This window comes from Scyliorhinus canicula, chromosome 1 (assembly GCF_902713615.1).
Source record: "Scyliorhinus canicula chromosome 1, sScyCan1.1, whole genome shotgun sequence".
NCBI classification, from domain to species: Eukaryota; Metazoa; Chordata; class Chondrichthyes; order Carcharhiniformes; family Scyliorhinidae; genus Scyliorhinus; species Scyliorhinus canicula.
The window spans coordinates 13,803,826-13,828,197 of NC_052146.1; the positions used below are offsets into that span (position 1 = coordinate 13,803,826).

General features: G+C 51.7%; 1 protein-coding gene across 1 annotated transcript in view; it reads right to left on the minus strand.

The window, feature by feature from the left end:
- Positions 1–15,187: 15,187 nt before the first annotated feature.
- The window catches only part of hic2 (hypermethylated in cancer 2), a 142,017-nt gene continuing 132,832 nt past the window's right edge, over positions 15,188–24,372 (minus strand). Inside the window, exon 2 of the transcript XR_005462307.1 lies at positions 15,188–15,310. The gene's annotated coding sequence lies outside the window, so the exon portion shown is untranslated. The remainder of the gene's footprint in view (positions 15,311–24,372) is intronic.

Here is a 24,372-nt window from a genome sequence, read left to right on the forward strand (position 1 = left end):
TCAGGTCGCCCCTCAACCTCCGTCGTTCCAGTGAGAACAAACCAAGTTTATTCAACCTCTTCTCATAACTTAGAACATAGAACATAGAACAGTACAGCACAGAACAGGCCCTTCGGCCCTCGATGTTGTGCCGAGCAATGATCACCCTACTCAAACCCACGTATCCACCCTATACCCGTAACCCAACAACCCCTCCCTAACCTTACTTTTTAGGCCACTACGGGCAATTTAGCATGGCCAATCCACCTAACCCGCACATCTTTGGACTGTGGGAGGAAACCGGAGCACCCGGAGGAAACCCACGCACACACGGGGAGGACGTGCAGACTCCGCACAGACAGTGACCCAGCTGGGAATCGAACTTGGGACCCTGGAGCTGTGAAGCATTTATGCTAACCACCATGCTACTGTGCTGCCCCAAACTTATGCCCTCAATACCAGGCAAGATCCTGGTTAATCTCTTCTGTACCCTCTCTAAAGCCTCCATATCTTTCTGGTAGTGTGGTGACCAGAATTGAACACTATACTCCAAGTGTGGCCTAACTAAGGTTCTATACAGCTGCAACATGACTTGCCAATTCTTATACTCAATGCCCCGACCAATGAAGGCAAGTATGCCGTATGCCTTCTTGCCTACCTTCTCCACCTGTGTTGCCCCTTTCAGTGACCGGTGGACCTGTTGACTAATAACTGCATCCCCCTCCACCTCTGAAACCACCCCGTTCAAGGGCAATTAGGGATGGGCAACAAGTGCCGGCCCAGCCAGCGACGCCCACACCCCAAGAACGGATACAGCAACAACAAAAATGAGAGGCGCCATTTAAATGCAAGTTAGGGCAGGAGTGGACGCACTAAATTCAGGGGAACTGGAGGCAATGATTGCTGCTGAACAAACATGACATCATGCTTTAACTGAATACAGGAATGACAGGGAACTAAACCTTGAAATCAAAAAATAAAACCAGAATTCTGAAATGAAAGCGGAAATTGACTGGAACGATGTGGCAAAGCTTCGGTAAAGACAAAGACATTCTTTTTCCTATCAGAGTCTGATGACGGGTTGAACGTTCCAACACAACCTGAGCCCCCTGTTGTCTTTTCACAGACGTTGGTTGCCTTGCTGTGTATTTACAGCAATTGGATTTCCTTTATCTAATGCGGGTGAGAGTAATGGGGGACCCGAACGTTAGCAAGAGAGGTAGAGAAACCCCTCCAAAAAAATGGGTGCTGAGGTGATGAGGGGGCGGAGGTAGCATTACTTATTAAGAAAGGAATTTGAACATCAGGAATGAAGAATATTGCGAGTAATAATAACCAGATGGAGGTCGAGGTTTTCTGTTCCCTTATTGAACAGGATATGGTGGGCTGGAGGAAACCCTGACCGCTCTTTTTATGGGGAGAAGTGGGTGTACCTTACTAACCAACAGATGTCTTTGAACGAAATTGCCAGGGCGACCTGCAGCCAATTCAGAGAAGTGCGCGGGAATAATACGGGCAATAACTGTGGGGGAACCAAAATGATTCAGAGATAAAACCAGGAGAACGTATCTCGAAATAGGGAGAGATTGATGGAATACATTTTATGAGTCAACGCTTTAAGTCAATCCTAATAAGGAAAGGTCTTGGTTCTGACTAATAAACCACGTCTGCAAAATAAAAGCGAGAGAGGAAACGTAGAGATGAGTTGTTTGGCTTCAGATTTTACAAACGGGCACAAAGTCAGGAACTAAGTGCATTGTTACTAAGAATGTATGAATCAGTGTCTATCCAGGATGAATTAGTAGGAAAGGTTAACTTAGAGCCATGCTGTGTGCTCGCTTAGGCCCAGTTGGTCGCAGTCTAACCTCTAGATTGTAAGTCCTGGGTTGAAGTCCCACTGAAGGATTTGAGCAGAACAATCAGGACTGAGACTGCGCTGTGATACTGGTGGAGTGCTATATTGTTGGCTCCGAAAACTACTGTGGCACTATTTCCCTTAATTAATTTGCAGGGGTATAAGGAAAGGTTGGGCAATAATAATCTTTATTAGTGTCACAAGTAGGCTTACATTAACACTGCAATGAAGTTACTGTGAAAATCCCCTAGTCACCACACTCAGGCGCCTGTTCGGGTACACAGAGGGAGAATTTAGAATGTCCAAATTACCTAACAGCACGTCTTTCGGGACTTGTGGGAGGAAACCGGAGCACCCGGAGGAAACCTGACGCACAATCAATTACACAAAGACGAGAGTAGGATGTAATCGAGGCTTTATTACACTAGGATGTGTGGCCTCCTACAGCAGCTGGCGAAATGGCTGCTGTACGGGGAGCACACATATTTATACCCCGCCTACTGGGCGGAGCCAGCAGGCAGGGAACTACCCCCTTACCTGTAATACAGGGCCTTACCACAAAACACCTACACCAACATCCTCTATATACAATATATACATCAGTGGTGACTACCACAAAACCCACGCAGACAACGTGCAGACTCCGCACAGACAGTGACCCAAGCCGGGAATCAAACCTGGCACTGTGAAGCAACAGTGCTAACCACTGCGCTACCGTGCTGCCCTTGGAGAGAGCTGGCATGTACACTGTCCTTAGAACGTAAGAACTAGGAGCAGGAGTAGGCCATCTGGCCCCTCGAGCCTGCTCCGCCATTCAATGAGATCATGGCTGATCTTTTGTGGACTCAGCTCCACTTTCCCGCCCGAACACCATAACCCTTTGTTCCTTTATTCTCCGAAAAACTATCTATCTTTATCTTGAAAAAATCTTTATCTTCTATGCCGTAAACATTCTTTGGAGGGACAGCAGGGAGCATTTGAGATTAGTTTAGCATATTTTAGGAACGTATGTCTTAAATCTAACATAGGAAGTATAAACAGCGGGAACAGGAATCTCCTTGAGACTGTTCCATTGCTAAATAAGATCATGGCTGATTTCGTACCCCAACTCCACTTTCGTGACCTCTTCCCATACCCCTTGATTCCCTTAGCTTCCAAAGATCTATCAAACCCATTCTTGAATATACCCATCGACTGGGCATCCGCGGGCCTCTGGGATAGAGGATTCCAAAGATTCCCAAATCTCTGAGGGAAGAAATTTCCCCTCAGCTCCAGCTGAAATGGCTCAGCCCTGGCTTTGATGACTAAGAATCCTCCTGCTAGGCTCTCCGAAAAAAACCTGCCGTTGTCAAGCCTTCTCGAAACTTCATCTCCCTGAGGGTGAACAGTAGGATTTAACTGGGAATGAGAAGCTAAGAAAGAGAAGCTAAGAAAGAGAATGAACCCATGGCTTGTGACACTTATACAAGAATAGTGTAATCCAAAAATAGAAAAGAAGAGCAGCGAGAAGAGAGGGCGTGTGAAAAAAAGACTTGCAGTAATGGAAATTGCAACACATTTGCCAAATAAGACCCATAATGAATGGGTGTAGTGGCTGAAGTAAGATTATGATTGATAAGGAAACAGCAGATTTGCATTACCAACTCAAAACGTTGCTTGCCTAGGTCGCGAGGGGTCTGATCTGCTCAAATGTTCCGGCATTTTCTGCTTTTGTTTGAAATTTCCAGCCTCCACAATTTCTCCCCCTTTTGAAATACATTGGGCGCGGTCTTCCGGCCTCGTAACGCTCGCGCTCAAGCGTAACGAGGCCGGTGAATAGCGGGGGGGGGGGGGGAGGCCAAAAACAGGAACCGTGCCAGGTGCCAAAAAGTTTGCGACGCAACCAGCCCCCATTCCGTAGGCGAAATTGGAATCTCGCCGCAGTGTGGAGAGAAACCAATTATCACCACTTCAACCCCAGTTCCACACAATTTTTTATTTTTAATTTTAGAGTACCCAATTCATTTTTCCAATGAAGGGGCAATTTAGCGTGGCCAATCCACCTAACCTGCACATCTTTGGGTTGTGGGGGTGAAACCCACGCAGACACGGGGAGAATGTGCAAACTCCACACGGACAGTGACCCAGGGTCGGGATTCGAACCCGGATCCTCAGCGCCGTGAGGCAGCAATGCTAACCACTGTACCACCGTGCTGCCCTGCACACAATTAACGAGAGTCACCCGTCATCCAATGGCCTGCTGCCATTCAGCGGCCTCCCCAGCAAGTGGTCACGCTGGCGCTGGTTAGTACTCCTTTTTAGAAATGTGAAGTTGGCGGAGGGGCTTCTGTGGGGGGGGGGGGGGCCGAGGAGGTGAGCAGCCATCTTTGCTCACAGGCAAAGAGCCCGGGGGACAGTGGACTTGCCACCCCAGTGCTCGTTGGGGGATGGGGGACCCTCGGCTGGAGCTGGGGGGGGCGCTCCATAGGGGTGGGTCGCCATGGGAGGGGGGGGGCGCTGGGGGGGGCCAACCGGTGGACAACCAATTCACTGCTTCACCATGCCAATCCCTTGGATCGTGTATAGCCATTCCGGGGGCAACACCTGCCCGTCTGCCCCACTGACCACCCATAACCCTCACTGACTGCCAAGGCCTCTAGCGGAGCAGCTGAAGGATAATTGGGAATTGGCAACCGTGGTTAAGGGAGCACAACCCGAGTGGATTCCCGTGGGTGGGCGGGCCATGTAGCGTCTGGGAGTCATTGCCCAGCATCCCAATCGCACCCTGATGCCTGGACACTGTGGGAGGCAACGCCACACACACAGCAGCCAATATTAGCACACTCAGGGGATGGGACACAGCTCTGGGGACATGTCCACGGCTGGAGGGTGGGTGAGTGGCATGGGGAGAGTGTTCCAAATAGGGTGGTGGGGGGGGGGGGGGGGGGGGGGGGGGAATCAGTGAGGGAATGGAGGGTCCCTGGTGGCCGCCCCCGCCGTTTGTCAGTCTAACACCCTCAGCGCCGGCCCTAGGGTTGCTGGCGCCCCGGGCAAGCTGAACTTCGGTGCCCTTGGGGGGGGGGGGGGGCCGAGAGGGGGGGGCAGGGCCGAGAGGGGGGGGGGGCCGAGAGGGGGGGCGGGGGGGGCGAGGCGGCGAGGGGGCGAGAGGGGGGGGCGAGGGGGCGAGAGGGGGGGCGAGGGGGCGAGAGGGGGGGGCGAGGGGGCGAGAGGGGGGGGCGAGGGGGCGAGAGGGGGGGGCGAGGGGGGGGCGAGAGGGGGGGGCGAGGGGGGCGCGGGGGCGGGGGGGGGCGAGAGGGGGGCGAGGGGGCGGGGGGGCGAGAGGGGGGGTGAGAGGGGGAGGGGCGAGAGGGGGGGGGCGAGAGGGGGGGCCGAGAGGGGGCGGGGCCGAGAGTGGGCGGGGCCGAGAGGGGGGCGGACCGGGGGGGGGGGGAGGCGGACCCGGGGGGGGGGGGGGACCCGGGGGGGGGGGGGGGGGGGGGGGGGGGGGGGGGGGGGGGAGCGGACCGAGCGGGGGGGGCGGACCCGGGGGGGGGGGCCGCCCTGGGGGAGTGCGGCCACCCTGGGGGAGTGCGGCCACCGCGCATGCGCTGGTTGGCACTGGCCCAACTGCGCATGCGCGGGACCCGAGTCTCTGCCGCCCCCTAGCAGATGGCGCCCCGGGCGACTGCCTGAGTTGCCGGTGCCTTGAGCCGGCCCTGAACACCCTCTCCCAATGCCGTACAGATATTGAACGCTACGGCTGGGATTCCGGACTCAGAACTTGCCCTAGTGGTGCTGGTGCTACGCGATGTGGCCAGACGCCGGAGACGGCGGCGGCAGCAGCGTGTGCAGATGTCCGAGGCGGCTGACCACGTGCCGGACCCCGCCCCACACCCTGAAGACCTGGTCACCCATCGGGCCAGGGAGGGACCCAGGGGGGGAGTCCCGCGATGGCTCAGGGTGCATAGCCGTCACTGGTCATTCGAACAGGGAGACGGTGCAGCACATGTGCCATATCGACATGGACTTGGCACCAGGTGGAGGGAGGACAACCGCTCCCAGTGGTCGTCAAGGTGACTGCAGCCCTGAACCTTTCTGCCACGGGATAATTCCGGGGCTCGAGCGGGGACCATTGCGGTATCTCGCAGGCCACAGCCCACAGGTGCATCCAACAGGTCACAGATGCCTTGTATGCCCGGGCGGAAGACTACATCGTTTTTGACATGGACCAGGCTCGTTCAACAGGATGCCCGGGCAACAGGCTTCTCCGGTATCGCTGGGATGCCCCAGGTCCAGGGAGTCATAGGTGCCACACTTGTTGCCCTCCACTCACTGGGGCATCTGGGGGTGCCCTATGTTAACCAAAAGGGGTTGTACTCCCTCAACATACAGCTCGTCTGCGACCACAGATGAAGATAATGCACGTGTGTGCCCGCTTCCCGGGGAGTGCACACGACAGCTACATCCTGGGGCAGTCGGTCATCACTGCCCTCTTCGAGGACCACCCCAGGAAGGCCGATTGGCTCTTGGGGAATAAGGGGTGGGGACCTGGCGAAGAATGCCAGTACGAAGGCCGGAGACGGAGGCAGAGACCCGGTACAACGAGGCCCATGCCGCCCCCCCGGACTGTTACTGAGCGGTGCTAAAGATTCAGTTCCGATGCCTCAATCGCTCCGGTGGTGCCCTGCAATTCACCCCCTGGAGGGTAGCCCGCTTTGTGGTGGTCCGCTGTGTCCTCCACCACCTCGCACAGCAGCGGGGCGATGGGCTGGAGATTGGTGACGAGGAACATGTGGGACACCTCGGAGGGGGGGGAGGAGGCACCGGACCAGCAGGTGCTGTCAGAATGGGACCTGGTCCATCATCGCATTCTTACCCACCCACCACGGTGTCCAGGAGCCTCCCCGGGTCAGCATCGCCGAACCTTGGAGCCGGTCCCCGCAGCGCCATTGTTGTGAGCTGGCTGGGGTTGGCTGAGCAAGTGCAGCCTCAGAGCTGCTCGACCTTGTTAGCGGGGGGGGGGGGGGGGGGGGGGGGCTGGCGAGCGCGGTCCCGGCGAATCGGCTGGCGAGCCAACATTTGGGCCGAGAAGCACATGAGACATTGTTAAGTGGACCAATTAACGTTGAATAGCGTTGCCGGCCTCACTGAGCCGGAAACCCACGACAATTCCCGCTCGCTTGCACCCTTGTACATTTTTCCGTAAGATCGCGCCCATAGCTTCAGTGTTGGTGGAGGAGGGGGAAGAGAGTTCATGTGGCATCACTGGCTGGGTCCACCCCTAAATAGCCTTGAATCCCGCAGAACCTATGAACGGGGAAGGCAAGGGACAGAGCATGACCATCCCGGGAGGCAGCATCTGTACCACAGGACCAGAGGGTGGGTAGGATCAGCCGCAGAGCTGTAGGTGGATGTGGTATGTGGGCTCTGTCCAAAGGCAGATCCTTGGTTCCTTGCCTGCTGGTCCCTGAGTTGGAGAACAGCGATCTGTGCTTAGGCCCCGGCTATTCACAATAGGCACCAATGACTTGGGGTAAGAAAGCAAAAGTAACATTTCCAAGTCTGCTAATGACACGAAACTGGTGGGAATGTGGTTGGTGAGGAGGATGTTAAGAGGTTTCATGGTGATTTAGACAAGTGGGCAAAAATCCATGCCAGATGTAGTATAAAATGGATAAGTGCGAGCTTATGCATTTCGAGCAGAGAAACAGAACAGCAGTGTATTATTGAAACGGTGATAAATTGGGAAAGGTTGTGTACAAACTCTGGATGTCATAGAGTTTACAGTGCAGAAGGAGGCCATTCGGCCCATCGAGTCTGCACCATAGGGTGGTAGGGGCGTTGGCTTTGAAACAGCACCCTACTTAAGCCCACGCCACCACCACCCTATCCCCGTAACCCCGCCTAACCTTTTGGTCACTAAGGGCCAATTTAGCACGGCCAATCCACCTAACCTGCACGTCCTTGGAGTGCGGGAGGAAACCGGAGCACCCGGAGGAAACCCACGCAGACACGGGGAGAATCACGCAGACACGGTGTCCACGTGCACCAATCTCTGAAAGCCAGTATACGGCTGCAACAAGCCATTGGGCATCATAGAATCCCGACAGTGCAGAAGGAGTCCATTCGGCCCATCGCCTCTGCATCGACCCGCTGAAAGAACACCCCAATCAGGCCCAGTTCCCCACCCTATCCCCGTAACCTCACCTAAACGTGTTGGCCTTCATTGCAAGAGTAAAGGTAGAAGCATGTCTTGCTGCAGCTGTCCAGGGCCTTGGTGAGTCCACGTCAGGAATATTGTGTGGAGTTTTGGGCTCCTTATCGAACAAAGAATATATTAACAAGAGAGGGAGTGCGGCAGAGGTTCACTGGACTGATTCCCGGGATGGCAGGATTCTCATACAAGGAGAGATTAGGTCAATGGGGGCCTGTATTCACTGGGGTTTGCAGGAATGAGAGGGGATCTAATTGAAACATACCAAATTCTGGTCGGGTTGGATGCAGGGATGTTGTTTCCTCTGTCTGGAGGTCTAGAACAGGGGGTCCCAGTCTCAGGATATGGGGTGGACCATTTAGGACTGAGAGGGGGAGGAATTTCCTCACTCCGAGGGTGGCGAGCCTGTGGAATGCTCCACCACAGAGGCTGCGGAGGCCAAAACACTGAATATATTTAAGAAGGAAATAGATAGAGTTCTGGACTCTAAAGGTGTCAAGATCAATGGGGGGGAGTGCTGGAGGATGGTGTTGAGATAGAGGATCAGCCATGATCGTGTTGAATGATGGGCTAGGCTTGAAGGGCCGAAAGGCCTAGTCCTGCTCCTATTTCCTAAATTTCTATGTTTCCATCAACTGCAGGCGGAGGGGATCATCAGCTCGGTGAAAGACGCTCTGTGGCCTGCCCAAAACCTGTTGGTTTCCCGGTGAAAAGAGTTGTCCCTGACCGAGTGTTGCGGACTGGCACATTCCAAAGGCCAGGAAGACGCGCTGAGGGAGGCACTAAAGCTTGGGGGCAGCCCCCGTGAGGCGCAATGGGGCACGGTCATTGTCTGAGACCTTTCAGCCCTAGGGAACCGAGGGGAGGGGGCATTGTATAGAACCACCCCCTCAGGCTGTATGACTTACCATTGAGGGTATACAATAAATAGTGGGCGGGATTTCCTGCGCGGCGTGCCCTCACGGGATTCTCCATTCCCGCAGCCGGCCAATGGGGTTTCCCATTGTGGGCCACTCCATGCCGTCGGGGAACCTGCAGGCGTGGGTGCGCTGCCGGCGAAACGGAGGATCCCGCTGACGGAGAATCCCGCAGGCAATGTTTATCACAATTATATCGAAGTGCCTGGGAGCGCAACGTGACCTGTGTGGGAAACGTGAACGTCATTGCCTGTGATGGTCGTTTTGAAATGTTTAGGAATCTTCTTCTTCTTCAATAAAGTATTTTTTTTACGAAACAAATGTTGTTTGTGGTGGTCTGCCATCACCTTCCACTCAACGGGGAAGGATATCGAGACAGTTCGCAAGCCTACTGCAGCCAGAACAGGAATCGAACCCATGCTGTTGGCATTATTCTGAGCCACATGTTGGCCATCTAAGCTAATTTTCGGACATTTGAGCGGGGCAATAAATGCTGCTTCCCCATTGATGCTCAAATCCAGGAACAAGTTAACAGAGGAATTTCTTCGAAAGGAGTGCAAGGATAAATTCGGCAATAAATGAAATAGTTAGCCTCACATCAGTAACAGAATTGTGGGGTTGGATTCTCCGACTCCCCCCGCCGGGTCGGAGAATCGGCGGGGGGGGGGGGGGGGGGCGGCGTGAATCCCTCCCCCGCCGGCCGCTGAATTCTCCAGCACCGGAGATTCGGTGGGGGCGGGAATCGCGCTGCACCGGTCGGCGGGCCCCCGGCGATTCTCCGGCACGCGATGGGCCGAAGTCCCGCTGTATCTATGCCGGTCCTGCCAGCGGAGATTGAACCAGGTCCCTTACCAGCGGGACCTTGCGGCGTGGGCGGGCTCCGGGGTCCTGGGGGGTGGGGGGTGCTGGGCGATTTGGCCCCGGGGGGTGATCCCACAGTTGCCTGGCTCACGATCGGGGCCCACCGCATGGGGGCACTCTTTTCCTACGCGTCGGTCGTATAGGCCTCTGCGATGGCCAACGTCTAGGTGAGTTCCCCCCCCCCCCCCCCGCGCATGCGCGGGGATGACGTCAGCAGCAGCTCACGCTCTCGCGCATGCGCGGGCTCCTGCCGACTGGCGGAGTCCCTTCGGCCCCGGCTGGCATGGCGCCAAAGGCCTTCCATGCCAGGCGGCAGGGCGCCAACCACTTCGGGGCAGTCCTAGCCTCTAAAGGTGCGGAGGAATCCGCATCTTTGGGACGGCCCGACGCCAGAGTGGTTCACGCCACTCCGTCCCGCCAGGACCCCCCGCCCCGCCGGGTGGGGGAGAATCCTGCCTGTGGTGTTTTTAAAAGATAAACCTGCAGACCATTGTAAGGGCCCTTTTCGTTGATTCCCTTATTATTCTTTTATTTTGCCGTTATAACTTTTCATCCATGGATGATTAATGGACATGTATCTTTAAGGCAAGCAGCAGAATTCAGGAGTTACTGGAGAGAACACTCTGTTGGTTTGAACAGGAGCTTCAGGCTTGACAGCACCAGAGAGAGAGATGGGATGGGACTCGCTTTGATTGATTGGCTGGCGGCCAATGAATTGGCCCAAAAGGCCATCCTCTGCCTGGTAACAGACGGCAATTGGATCTTATCTAAGTGGAATAGTCCCAAGGAGTTTCAGGTTTGATCCTTTTTTTTAAAAATGTATTTTATTCCAAACTTATTCAAACAGTTACAAAACATAAATAATCCAGGAACATGCTCCCCAACTCACTCTTTTATACTCTGTCCAGGTTTTGAACCCATTTTCACCCCGCGCTCCCCCCCCCCTCCTCCCTCACCGCCCCCTCCCCCCGCGATGTACATCTAGAACATGGCCACGAACAGTCCCCACCTTGTCTCGAGGCCGTCCGCTGAGCCCCTCAGTTCATACTTGATTTTCTCCAACCGCAGGATGTCATACAGGTTCCCCTCAGCCAGGCCGATATCCCTGGTAGCGTTGCCGACTGCCGCTCCGATAAAATTCTCTGCCGGGCAATCAGAGCGGCAAAGGCCACAGCATCGGCCTTCCAGCCCCTCTATCGGCTCCGGCTTCTCCGATATCCCAAATATCACCACCACAGGGTCCGAACGCCCTCTCCCCCCACAATGTGTGTTAGCATCCCGGATACTCTTGCCCAGTATCGCTCCAGCTTCTCACAGACCTAGAACATATGTGCGTGGTTCGCTGGCCCTTGCCCACACTTCTCGCACTCATCTGCCACCCCCTGAAAGAACCCACTCATCCTCGCCCGAGTAATAGAACATACAGTGCAGAAGGAGGCCATTCGGCCCATCAAGTCTGCACCGACCCTCTTAAGCCCTCACTTCCACCCTATGCCCATAACCCAATAACCCCTCCTAACCTTTTTGGTCACTAAGGGGCAATTCAGTAAGGCCAATCCACCTAACCTGCACATCTTTGGGCTTGGGAGGAAACCGGAGAACCCGGGGGAAATCCACGCAGACACGGGGAGAACGTGCAGACTCCGCACAGACAGTAACCCAGCGAGGAATCGAACCTGGGACCCTGGCGCTGTGAAGCCACAGTGTTAGCCACGTGTGCTACCATGCTGCCCTGTGTACCACCTTCAACTATATCAGGCTCATCCTCGCACACGAGGGTGTCAAGTTCACCCTGCATAATGCCTCACTCCACACTCCTCAATCTATCTCCCCTCTTAGCTCCTCCTCCCACCTCTCCTTGATCCTCACCACCTGCGTATCCCCCTGCTCTCCCAACCATCCATATATGTCGCCAATCCTTCCCTCACCTCACACGTCCGGAAGCAGAAACCTTTCCAATAGGGCATACTTCGGCAGCCTGGGCAACCCATTCCACACCTTCCGTGCAAAGTCCCATACTTGTAAATACCTCTCGGGAGCTCTACCCTCTCCCTCATCGCCGCTATGGTTAAGAACCCCTCTTCCAGCTACAAATCCCTCACCCTTGCCAGCCCCACTTCTCTCCACTTCCTGTACATACCGTCTGTCCCACCTATCCCTGACCCGTGGTTCTCAAGTAGGGGCGTTAACACCGACATCCCCTCTATCCAGAAATGCTTCCTCAGATGGTTCCACACCTGAATCATGGACTGTACAAAAGGGCTCTTGGTCTATCTCCTTGGTGCCAGTGGTAGAACCGGAGTCACCATGGCCCTCAGGCTGGACCCCCTACATCCTCCTCCTCCATCCTAACACATTCTGCCTCCCACCACTGCCTCATTTGCTCCACGTTCACTGCCCAATAATAATGCAGCAAGTTCGGTAACGCCAACCCCCCCCCCCTTTTCTGCCTCTGTAATAGGGTGGTCTTTATCCATGGCACCTGCCCTGCCAAACAAACTCTGAAACAGCTGTATCCAACTTCCAAAGAATAAAAATCGGAAGCATCTGAAATATGAATAAGAACCTTAGCAGGACATTGGTTTTCACCACTTGGACCCTCCCTGCCAGAGTCAGATGCAGCATGTCCCACCTCCACCAGCTTTGTTAGGTTCCATTTATGCAACGTCACCCACTCTCCTGTTACCTGGATGCCCAAATACCCGAACCTATCCCTGGTTACCTTGAAAGGTAGCTTCCCTAAACTGGCTCTCAGACCCAACTCGTTCTCTGGGAACACCTCACTTTTCAGTTTGTAACCTGAGAAAGCCCCGAACCTCTCTAGTAGGCCCGTAATCCTCTTCAGCGGGTCTAACACATACAACAGCAGGCCGTCTGCGTATAGCAACTCCCTGCTCCCCCTCCTAATCCCCTGCCACTCTGCTGGCCCCCTCAGGGCCATTGCCAAAGGCTCTATCGCTTGCGCAAACAGTAGCGGCGACAGGGGGCATCTTTGTGATTTCATCGCATTGGTCCGTACGCTCGCCACCGGGGCCACGTACAGCAGGTGCATCCATGCCACAAACTTCAGCTCGAACCCAAGCCTTCCCGGGACCTCGAACAGGTACCGACACTCCACCCAGTTCATGGAAACCATTCCTCCGGTCCACTCGACGGGTCACAATCACATTCAGCGACCGTCTTATATTACTCAAGAGTTGTCTGTCCTTTGGTCCTCTGGAACCACGGCCTGCTGACACATCCTTCCATCCTCCCCGCCACTAGCTTAGCAGCACTTTTACGTCCATGTTTAACCGTGATATGGGCATGCACGACCCACATTCTAACAGGTCCTTCCCCTTCTTTGGTATAAGCATAATCGTCGCCTGGGTCATTGTCTCCGGCAGCTCCCCTTTCTCCAGCGTCTCGCTGAATGCGCCACTAGATGTGGTGCCAATTCCGCCGCAAACTCCTTGTAAAATTTTGCCGGGTAACCGTCCGACCCCGGGGTCTTCCCCGACTCCATCCCCCTTAAACTCTCCATTACCTCCCTCAGCCCTAAAGGCATCTCTAGTGCCTGACTCTTCTCTTCCTCCAGCCATGGGAACTCTAACCCGTCTAAGAAAGGCCCCATATCCCCGTCTTCGCCCCCCCCCCCCCCTCCTCCACCCCCGTCCCTGTCCGTAGCCTCAAAACTTCCCTGGATGCAGCCTGCCTCCGCAACGGATGTGCCAACATACGTCTTGCCACCCTTCCATACTCATACTGCCCCCCCCTTCACCCTCTGCAACTGCTCCACCTCCCTCCCCATCATCAACCTGACGAACTGTCCCTGGAGCTTTTTCCTTCTCGCCAATCTATCCGCGGTGGGGGCCCTTCGAATACTCCCTGTCCACCTTGACTATCTCGCCGAATAATCGTCCGTACTCCCCTTTCCTTTTCCTATCTTCATGCGCCCTGAATGAGATCATCTCTCCCTGAACCACCGCCTTCAATGCCTCCCAGAATGTGGCCGCTGACAGCCCCCCGTTTTGGTCCAACTCCACATAGTCTTTAGTCACCGACTGCATCTTATCACAAAACCCTCTGTCTGCTCGCAGCCCCGAATCTAACCTCCACCCCGGCCTCTGCTCCCGTCCTGATCTAAGCCCAGCCTCCAGCCAGTATGGCGCAGGTCCAAAATTCCTCTCTCCACGTACTCTGCCCCTTCCACCTCCACCAACACCTCACGTTCACCAGACAAAAGTCAGTTCTGGAGTATACCTTATATACCTGGGAGAAAGAGTACTCCCTCACACCCTTGCCTTCTTAAAACGCCACAGGTCCACCAGGCACATCCTTTGCATAAACCCTTCCGACTCCTTCAACATCCACAGCTTTCCCATTGACCTAATAATAATAATAATCGCTTATTGTCACAAGTAGGCTTCAATGAAGTTACTGTGAAAAGCCCCTGGTCACCACATTCCAGCGCCTGTTCGGGGAGGCCAGTACGGGAATTGAACCCGAGCTGCTGACCTTGTTCTGCATTACAAGCCAGCTGTTTCGCCCACTGGAGCTCAACCTGTCCACCCTCAGCTCCAGCACACAGTTGGAGTCTCCTCCCATAATCACACTGATGTGTGGCCAAGTCTGGAATCGTTCCTAACAACTCCCTAACAAACCCCACATCATCCCAATTCAGTGCGTATACATTCACCAACACCAGGTATGATCCTAGCAGCACAGAAACACAAGTTTATGCCGCTCTCTCTCCTCCGTGTTTTCACCAGGAAAGCTGAGAGTGCTGAATTCCTGGGGGCTGCAGAGAACCTGAATGAATGACTCTATAGGAAACCCCATTTACAGGCTGCAAACAAAGACTAGAACCTTCTATGTCATTCCAGAAAAGATGTGACCACTGTTTTCCTAAAACTAAAGAGGTCTGAACGAATCTACAATCAAGACTTTGAATTGAAAGCAAAGTTTGAAGAGGAGTAAGGAGCTAAAACAAAACACCATCTGAAACGAAGACTTTTTTTTTCCTTTTGCATATGTTTTTTTTTACCCCTTTCTGACCCTCTGCGTTTGTCTGTCTTGTGTGTGTGTGTGCAGAGCATGGGGGGGGGGGGGGGGCGGGAGAGTGGGAATCAGGAATGAGATAATAGTTAAACAGTTGTATTTGCTGCATATTTCATTGTACTTCTTGCGATAAACAAACAGTTATTGTGTTTACATTTACAAACCTGTTGACTGTAATTATTGGGCTGCAATAATTTTTTCTAAAAATTATTGGTTAATTCACTTTTGTTGTGACTCCAGGTCAAGTGGGGCTGGAATTGACTGCGCACCATCCCAGGATACCGTGGCATCACAAAGGTACAAACAAACAAGAGCTTTATTGGAAAGGTGTTGACACAACAGCCCATACAAACGGCCAAATGACATCATTACTACGTCACGTGTTCGGACTCTTAAAGCGACCTTGTCCTTACTAGGAACAGCATGAATGAAGAAGACTTTCCTCCACCTTCATATAAGAGGTTCCTGCAATGAAACACAATATGTTAACAATTGAAATTTACCACAGGAACAATTAACAAACACAGCAGCACAGTGGCCTAGTGGTTAGCACAGCTGCCTCACGGCGCTGAGGTCCCAGGTTCGATCCCGGCTCTGGGTCACTGTCCGTGTGGAGTTTGCATATTCTCCCCGTGTTTGTGTGGGTTTCGCCCCCACAAACCAAAAATGTGCAGGGTAGGTGGATTGGCCACGCTAAATTGCCCCTTAATTGGAAAAAATAATTGGGTAATCCAAATTTATAAAAAAATAAAATAAAGTAGACCTTTCAGAGAATGTCAATTTCTGTGTGGTTGTTGGAAAACCTCAGGTTTCACGTTGGCTGCAACCGTTGGTGTTTTTCGTTGAGTTTGGGTGTCGTCCATAGTTGTCTCAATCGGAGTCGATGCATGTTGGAGGTTGACTGGGTGTTGAAATATCCTGAATTGGGATACTGTCTGTTTCTGGTATTGTCAGGTTCTCAGAAATGTTTAGGCCTTCATTTACCGCAGCTTGTGGCGGACCTGGTTGACGGTATCTCTGGCAAATTGGTGTCTAGTTGCTAAAAGTTGTCTCCTCCACACTACAACATCCCGAGTTTGAACAGTGTGGGACACGGGTCCTGTCTGTGCTATTAAGGTGGCAGATATCCACTTCTTACTGGTGGTATAGCTCCTTGCCAATACCTCCTGACCTTCCTGAAAAACATGGCGTTTAACGCGGTTCTCACGTCACAAACCCTGACTTTGCTGTTTCCTCTCAGGCGGTTTAGGCAGATCAAACGTTGTGTGTAACTGACGTTTTATCACGAGTAATAGCAGAGAACCTCATATTGTCGAATGTGTTAATTTCTGTCTCAGGAATTGGCTTAGTCGTTTAGACCATGATCCTTGCTCACAAATTACCTTCAGTGTTTCATTGCCTGAACAAACCTTTCAGCCAGCCCATTTGTGGCAGGATGATCAGGAGCGGACCGGATGTGTTGGATTCCATTCTCCTTTAGATAATTTGTGAATTCTTGCGATATGAACTGTGGCTGACAAGTTGTTCAGGCTGGTCGAATCTGGCACAAATCTCACTCACTTTCTATTGCTCTCTCTCCGAGGATATAGTCTTCATAATGGTGACTTCAGGCCACTTTCAGTGCGTGTCAACCACATTTGCCCTCCGAATGGTCCAGCATAATCTAGATGACCTCCTGGTCATGGCCCTTCCGACCCTTCCCGTGGGTGTAATGGCGCTAGTGGCGGAGGGTTTCGAACCTTTGCACAAGCTGAACACATACCTGCCTTCTCCTCAATTTCGCCATCGAGCCCTGGCCACTGAAAATTGCTTCTAGCCATCTCCTCCATTCTTACTATCCTGCAATGATCTTCACAAAGTTGATTTAGGACACTTTCCGCGAACAATGGCGGAATGATGACAACCAGCCTGCATGGATAGTTTATTTAGACTCTCAGATGGCGTTTGGCAAGTGTCACTTGAGAAATTTGTTTGTAAGATGTGGGCCCTTTGCCAAAGAATGGTGATGGGATGACTAGAGAGAGGATTGAAACATAGGAATACAGGGACAGGAGTGGGAATTTTGGGACTACTTTGCTATCTCTCCTGTTCAGGTTGGGGTCAATTGAAATTGTCAGTGAATCTCTTATCTGGTCCAGAGATCGTTTGTGAGGAAGCCGTTTTTCTCACTTTATATCATTACACGCTTCTGCTTTAATATCTTTCCGGGCGCCTTCTTATTAGTTAGTTTGTTGTTACTTCCAAATCTATTTTCTAAACCTTTAATACTATTTATGATCTGGATTCTGTTCCCTGATGCATTGTCCACATCTGGTATACCGAGCACACTAGAGAGTTCGACGTTGATGAAGGACTCTAAGCTATCAGGAAATGTTGGGGCGACTCGCTCTTCAAACGTAGAAAATTGAAGGAAGATGTTAATGGAAGTGTTCAAAGCAATGAAAATAGACTAGGTAAATATAGGCTACGTCCATTGGTAGGTAAATTAAAGACACAAGCTCACCATCTCCATACAAGCACACGGCATCTCAAGCCGAGGTAGCGGGATGTGGAATGCTTCACCACAAGTGGTGGTCGATGTTAAATTAAAGCCTTCGATGGGTAATTATTTAAGGAAGAAGAATATGAAAGAGCCGGGGAGAAAGGAGGGCAATAAATCAGCCCATGAGAAGGGCTTTAATTCACTGCAGGGAAAGGGGACTGAGTCCTCTTGGCACCACGATGTCTACATATCTAAATGTGGTTGGAGCAATGCATCGGAAAACCCGATGGAGTGCTGAGGATAATCTTTACAAATGGGCCTCTCAGTGTGGGCCTCACATCTGAGGGTTGGACATCAATGCGCCTGATTTGTTGCAAGCCTCAATTTTCCTGCCGTGAAGAGGATTCCGTGAACCAGGAATTCCTGAACTTCATGCCTGATCCTGGGACCTTGCAGTTCAGCTGATTGCTGGGAGACGAGCCTTGGGAAATAGGACCTCTAACTGCAAGCTAATTAAATACCGGCTTCTAGACAGAATCACAACTTTGTACTTTTTCCATTTTGATTGCTTAAAATTCTATTGTTTAATGCTGAATGCTTCAAGTATTTGTCTAAAGGTACCTCACATACTCTTTGCTGTTAATTATCTGAGTTTCCTTATGATTCTTTACAATATCAAAATTTAGTTATTTTTGTTTAATCTTACCAATTTTCTAAGTCAGCTGCTTCAGTGTGGCGCCTCCAAGTAAGAACGTTGCGGATTCGAGTCTCACCTCAGAATTAAAATCTAAACTGACACGTTCCAACTTTGTTTTTTATTCATAGGCATCTCTGGCTGGGCCAGCATTTATTACCCATCTCCGGGGGGCAATTAAGAGTCAACCACATTGGTTCGTCTGGAGTCACATAAGACCATAAGACATAGGAGCAGAATTAGGCCACTCGGCCCATCGAGTCTGCTCCGCCATTCAATCATGGCTGATATTTTCTCACCCCCATTCCCCTGCCTTCTCCCCATAACCCCTGATCCCCTCATTAATCAAGAACCTTTCTATCTCTGTCTTAAAGACACTCAGTGATTTGGCCTCCACAGCCTTCTGCGGCAAAGAGTTCCACAGATTCACCACCCTCTGGCTGAAGAAATTCCTCCTCATCTCTGTTTTAAAGGATCGTCCCTTTAGTCTGAGATGGTGTCCTCTGGTTCTAGTTTTTCCTACAAGTGGAAACATCCTCTCCACGTCCACTCTATCCAGGCCTCACAGTATCTGTAAATTTCAATAAGATTCTCTCTTATCCTTCTAAAGTAGGGCCAAGTAAGGACCTTACCGGGTAAGGACGGAAGATTTCCCTCCCGAATGAAGATTAATGAAACAGATGGGTTTTTACAACAATCGACAATGGTTTAATGGTCATCATTAGACCTTTAATCCTAGAATTTTAGTGATTTCAAATTTCACCATTTGCTGCGGCGGGATTCGAACCCAGATCCCGAGAGCCAACCTTGGCGCCTTGAGAAATATTTATCCCTCAATCAAAATTACTCAATTGGCTGCTGATGTTCCTTCCATCCAACCATACCACCACTGGGCAGCACGGTAGCATTGTGGATAGCACAATCGCTTCACAGCTCCAGGGTCCCAGGTTCGATTCCCGGCTTGGGTCACTGTCTGTGCGGAGTCTGCACATCCTCCCCGTGTGTGCGTGGGTTTCCTCCGGGTGCTCCGGTTTCCTCCCACAGTCCAAAGATGTGCAGGTTAGGTGGATTGGCCATGATGAATTGCCCTTAGTGTCCAAAATTGCCCTTAGTGTTGGGTGGGGTTACTGGATTACGGGGATAGGGTGGAGGTGTTGACCTTGGGTAGGGTGCTCTTTCCAAGAGCCGGTGCAGACTCGATGGGCTGAATGGCCTCCTTCTGTACTGTAAATTCTATGTAAAACTTTGTTTCCTCGCCAGTTAGCAGTCAATATGTTGGTTGGTTATTTGAACCCCATGAGGGAAGAGGATAATAGCCTAACTTATAGAATTTACAGTGCAGGAGGCCATTTGGCCCATCGAGCCTGCACCAGCCCTTGGAGACAGCACCCCACTTAAGCCCACACCTCCACCCTATCCCTGTAACCCAGCAACCCCTCCTAATCATTTTGGTCACTAAGGGGCAATTCACCAGGGCCAATCCACCTAACCTGCACATCTTTGGACCGTGGGAGGAAACCGGAGCACCCGGAGGAAACCCACGCAGACACGGGGAGAACGTGCAGACTCCGCACAGTGACCCAAGCCGAGAATTGAACCTGGGTCCCTGGCTCTGTGAATCAATGGTGCTAACCACTGTGCTACCGTGCCGTCCAACTCGATCCTTCTGTTGGTTCACTGCAGTTAGGAGCAGATATCTTTTCTGTTCCTGCCCCCCCCCCTTCCCGGCCTATTTGCCATCATAGAGTTGCCAACTTTGACTAAACGTGAGGTCTCATTACATGGCTTGCCCCCGTGCTCCAGTCATTATTTCAATCAACACGTCCATCCTTGTGCCACACGACCTTCTTACGCCAAATGGGAGGCACTTAGTACCAAGTAGATGAGTCAAAGTAGCATTCCGATCTCTCGCTACAACGGGCAGTTGCGGCGAGCAGAACTCCCTGTTGTGAAAATCGAGGCTTGGCCGCAACGTTTCCATTTAGGCCCCTTATCCAACAGGAGTGGCGTTGAATAGCCGCGTGCTGTGCCCACACTGCGGCTAAACGCGCTCGCTAGGGAACTTCGTGTCCTTTTGGGAAGATCGCACCCTCAGTCACCAGAGTGAGCAACTTTCAGAAAAACCTACCAGACATTGTAAAACTTGTCTTTGTTTCTATTTTCGTTGAACACCCCTGGGTTTGTTAGCTCCCAAAATATTGGAGATGGGGGATAAAGACCATTTGACTACAGTCAATGGGGAATACAGTTAAATGGAAAGCCAAGACACCATGAGAATGGGCAAATCTGGCAACCAATAGTATGGGAGGGGGGCTGGGTGGGTATGTTGGGGGGGGGGGGGGGTGTATACAGAGTGGACAGGAGCAGGAACCCATGTGAAGAAGCCTCTCAGATTCCATTCAACCAGAGTTGGCAGCCTCGTGTAATGGAAAATGCACCGTCTGGGACTCCTTGCTTTAATTACCCTCAGATACTTTCACTCTCATTGACTGGAGATGCCCCCTTGATGCGGTGAGAAAAGGCGTTATTATTACAGTAATAACAAAAACATATGCACGGCTTCAGCCTTAGTGGAGCAGAAATAAACGGCACCAGTTGGGTTGTCTTGTTTCTAGGGATTTCAGCTGGCTTTTCGCTCCTGCTTCGCACATTAATTAATTATAGGAACTGATTTCATCAACAGGAGATGAACTGGGCATTGTGCCAGGTGCTGGCATGAAGATGTCCCCAGGCCCTCTCTTACTTCAATTACACTTCATAATGATCTGTTCTTCATTAACAATAAAAGTGCCAGTTTATACTAATTAAAAGTAAATTAGGAGTCAAATTTCATCTCCTATAAACCTGTGACAATAAATAATGGTCCAAATGTATTGATGCATTCATAAGATCTTTTTTTAACTTAAACTTGTAACATAATATCGTCAATTATTGTGATATTTTATTCCTCAGTTGCAATAACCTTCAGATTGTTTTTTTTAACCAAGGTGCAAAACCAATCTTGTGTTATTGCTGAATGTTTTCTAGGCCACCTCACTGTGCCAACTAACGGAACGGGAGGGTGCATGGCTGCTGGAAGTGGCGGATGGGAGGAGGTCAGGGGACGAGGAGGTATTTAGGTCTTTGTGCGTGGGACATCATGTTTGTTGAGGCAGCTGGTCTTTTTAACCAGGGGCTCTTTAGCACACTGGGCTAAGTTGCTGGCTTTGAAAGCAGGCCAGCAGCACGGTTCAATTCCCGTACCAGCCTCCCCCAACAGGTGCTGGAATGTGGCGACTAGGGGCTTTTCACAGTAACTTCATTGAAGCCTGCTCGTGACAATAAGTCATTTTCATTTTTCTGACACTTTGGTGTCAGTAAGCTATGGCCAAAAGGTTTATCGCTTAATAATTTTAATAATAATCTTTATTGTCACAAGTAGGCTTACATTAACACTGCAATGAAGTTACTGTGAAAAGCCCCTAGTCGCCACACTCCGGCGCCTATTCAGGTACACTGAAGGAGAATTCAGAACGCCCAATTCACCTAACAAGCACGTCTTTTGGGACTTGTGGGAGGAAACCGGAGCACCCGGAGGAAACCCACGTAGACACGGGGAGAACGTGCAGACCCTGCACAGACAGTGACCCAAGCCGAGAATCGAACCTGGGACCCTGGCGCTGTGAAGCAATAGTGCTACCCACTGTGCTGCTGTGCTGGCCATATTGTACAAGTGCTCGGTGATGAGCTAAATTGTGTTGGCAGTGCCTCAATGTGTGAAGCAAATAATGAAGTGTCAACTGTGGTTCAGCTGCCCTTGCTTCTGGAATTTCTGGGCTCAGGTCTAAGTGCAGTAATGTGAGCATAAACCCTAACCTGATACTTGCAGGGCAGTGCAATGCTGCACGGTCAAAGATGCCAATTTTCTGATGAGGCTTGAAACCAAACCTCTGACTCACCGGAATGTAAAAGACCACAAGACACCATTTCAAACAAAAGACGTCCAGTTCTCCTTGGTGTCTTTTTAAAAAAAAAATTTTTTTTAAAAAAAGAGTACCCAATAATTTTTTTCCCCAATTAAGGGGCAGTTTAGCGTGGCCAATCCACCTAACCTGAACATCTTTGGGTTGTGGGGGCGAAACCCACGCAGACACGGGGAGAATGTGCAAACTCCACACGGACAGTGACCCAGGACCGGGATTCGAATCCGGGTCCTCGACGCCGCAGTCCCAGTGCTAACCACTGCGCCGCATGCCACCCTCTCCTTGGTGCCTTGGCCACTACTTGTCGCTCAATCAACATCATTATCATAATGTTGTGCGCAAATTGGCTGTTGCTTTACACCAGTGACTGCACTCCGAGAGCACATAGTTGGTTGTAAAGCATGTTTGGGAAGTCCTGTAGTCACGAAAGGTGCTACAGAAATGCAAGTCTTTATCTTCTTTTGAAGTGAAGCCCGTTGAAATATATTTACACGGCGAGCACGATTCAGCGGCCTCGTCCCACCCGAATTGTTGAATCGAGAGAGAGAGAGAGAGAGGTCTTTCACGTGATTTGCGACCCTCGAAACGCCTCGCGGGATTTAATGACCTGGATCTCGCCCTCACTGGGTGTGGTCCAGATCCCTTTAAATATGTGTTTGCGAGATTCTCCCGTTCGGTACTGATTTCTACAACCGTGGACCAGTCGTAATGGTACCTGGGAGGGGGGGCTCTCCCAGGTCAATAGAGACCGCAGGTGGTCGAGGATAGGGCAGGGTGGCACTCACTCTGAACCCAGGCACTTTGGCACTGCCAGCCTAGCACTCTGGCGCGGGTGATGCCAATGTGGCAGTGCCCAGCCACCAGGTTGGCACTGTCAGGGATGAGGCTGGGGAGGGGGGCTTAGCAGGTGGAGGGGGGTGAGGAGGTGGTCCCTGGCAGGGGGGGTTCCCCGAGGTTGTGGGGGAGGGGGGGGGTGGCAGGAAGAGATACTCCCCGAGACCAAAATAAATGGCAAAGTGCCGTTGTATAGTGGGGTATTTCTCGGCGCTGCCTAAACGCGCCCAAAACCAGACATAGATTTTGTTGCCGTTGAATCGCGCCCGGTCTTTTCAAGTCTCTCAACAGATGTCTCTTAGCACTTCGGATACAATTAATTACTCTGGAGACACAAGGGACTGTTGTCATGGAGATATACACACAAGGGACTGTTGTCATAGAGACTGACACGACAACCGTTTTGCTCATAGCATCATAGCATAATCCCACATGGCCTCGGAAATCCACGTTAATCCGACTTGGTTGTGAATTATTGAAAGCAAAGCACTAGAGTGAAAGAACACACATTTATATAGCATCTTGGTTGACGGCGCTGAGGACCCGGATTCGACCCCGGATCACTGTCCGTGTGGGGGTTTGCACATTCTCCCCGTGTCTGCGTGGGTTTCGCCCCCACAACCCAAAGATGTGCAGGGTAGGTGGATTGGCCAGGCTAAATGGCCCCTTAATTGGAAATTAAAAAAAAAAAATTATGCGGCAACTTTGGTGAAATCAGCTACCCCAAACTGTCTTACAGCCAATGACCATATCAAAGAACCACTAAAGAAACTGGTCACCGCTGAGCGTGCCGGAAATATTTACATAACGTCCATGGCCCAAGTTTGGATGATCACTGACCTCTCTGTTCTAGCACGCGTCCAGACTAATTTCTCGCCCAATCTGTTTTTTTTCCTGATGGGTTTTTATTGAGGGGCGATTGTTGGCCAGGAAACCAAAAGAGCTCCCCCTACTTCTTATCAATGCGGTGTGCGATCTTTTACATCTACCAGATGGGGCCTTGAATGGACAACTTCTCCAGAAGCCAACATTCTCTCAAAAGGCCGCTGGAATGTCAGCCGAGGGTTCCTGCTCTAGAATGGGCATCGCAACGCTCCATCCAGCTCAGAGCCGAGAGTGCCACGTCTCAGCCGAGACAAGACGGGAAGGAGGTTGTCTTCTGGTCATCCCAGCCTTCAGCTTGATCAGCACTGACATGGATTGGCGTTGTGAGCGAAGGGGTAATGGAATACGGAATATAGGGGCTGGTTTAGCTCGCTGGGCTAAATCACTGGCTTTGAAAGCAGACCAAGCAGGCCAGCAGCACGGTTCGATTCCCGTACCGGCCTCCCCGAACAGGCGAATGTGGTGACTAGGGGGCTTTTCACAGTAACTTCATTGAAGTCTACTCGTGACAATAAGCGATTTTCATATGCCCGTGTAGTGCGCCTGCTGGAGCATGCCTGGTGTTCAAATCTGAAACATGTGCTTTAGTCTAGGCTGCGCACTGGTAGGAACACTGGCCTCAGCAATGAGCAAACGACTGCAGGATGCAGCAAGTCAGTTTCAGGAAGGC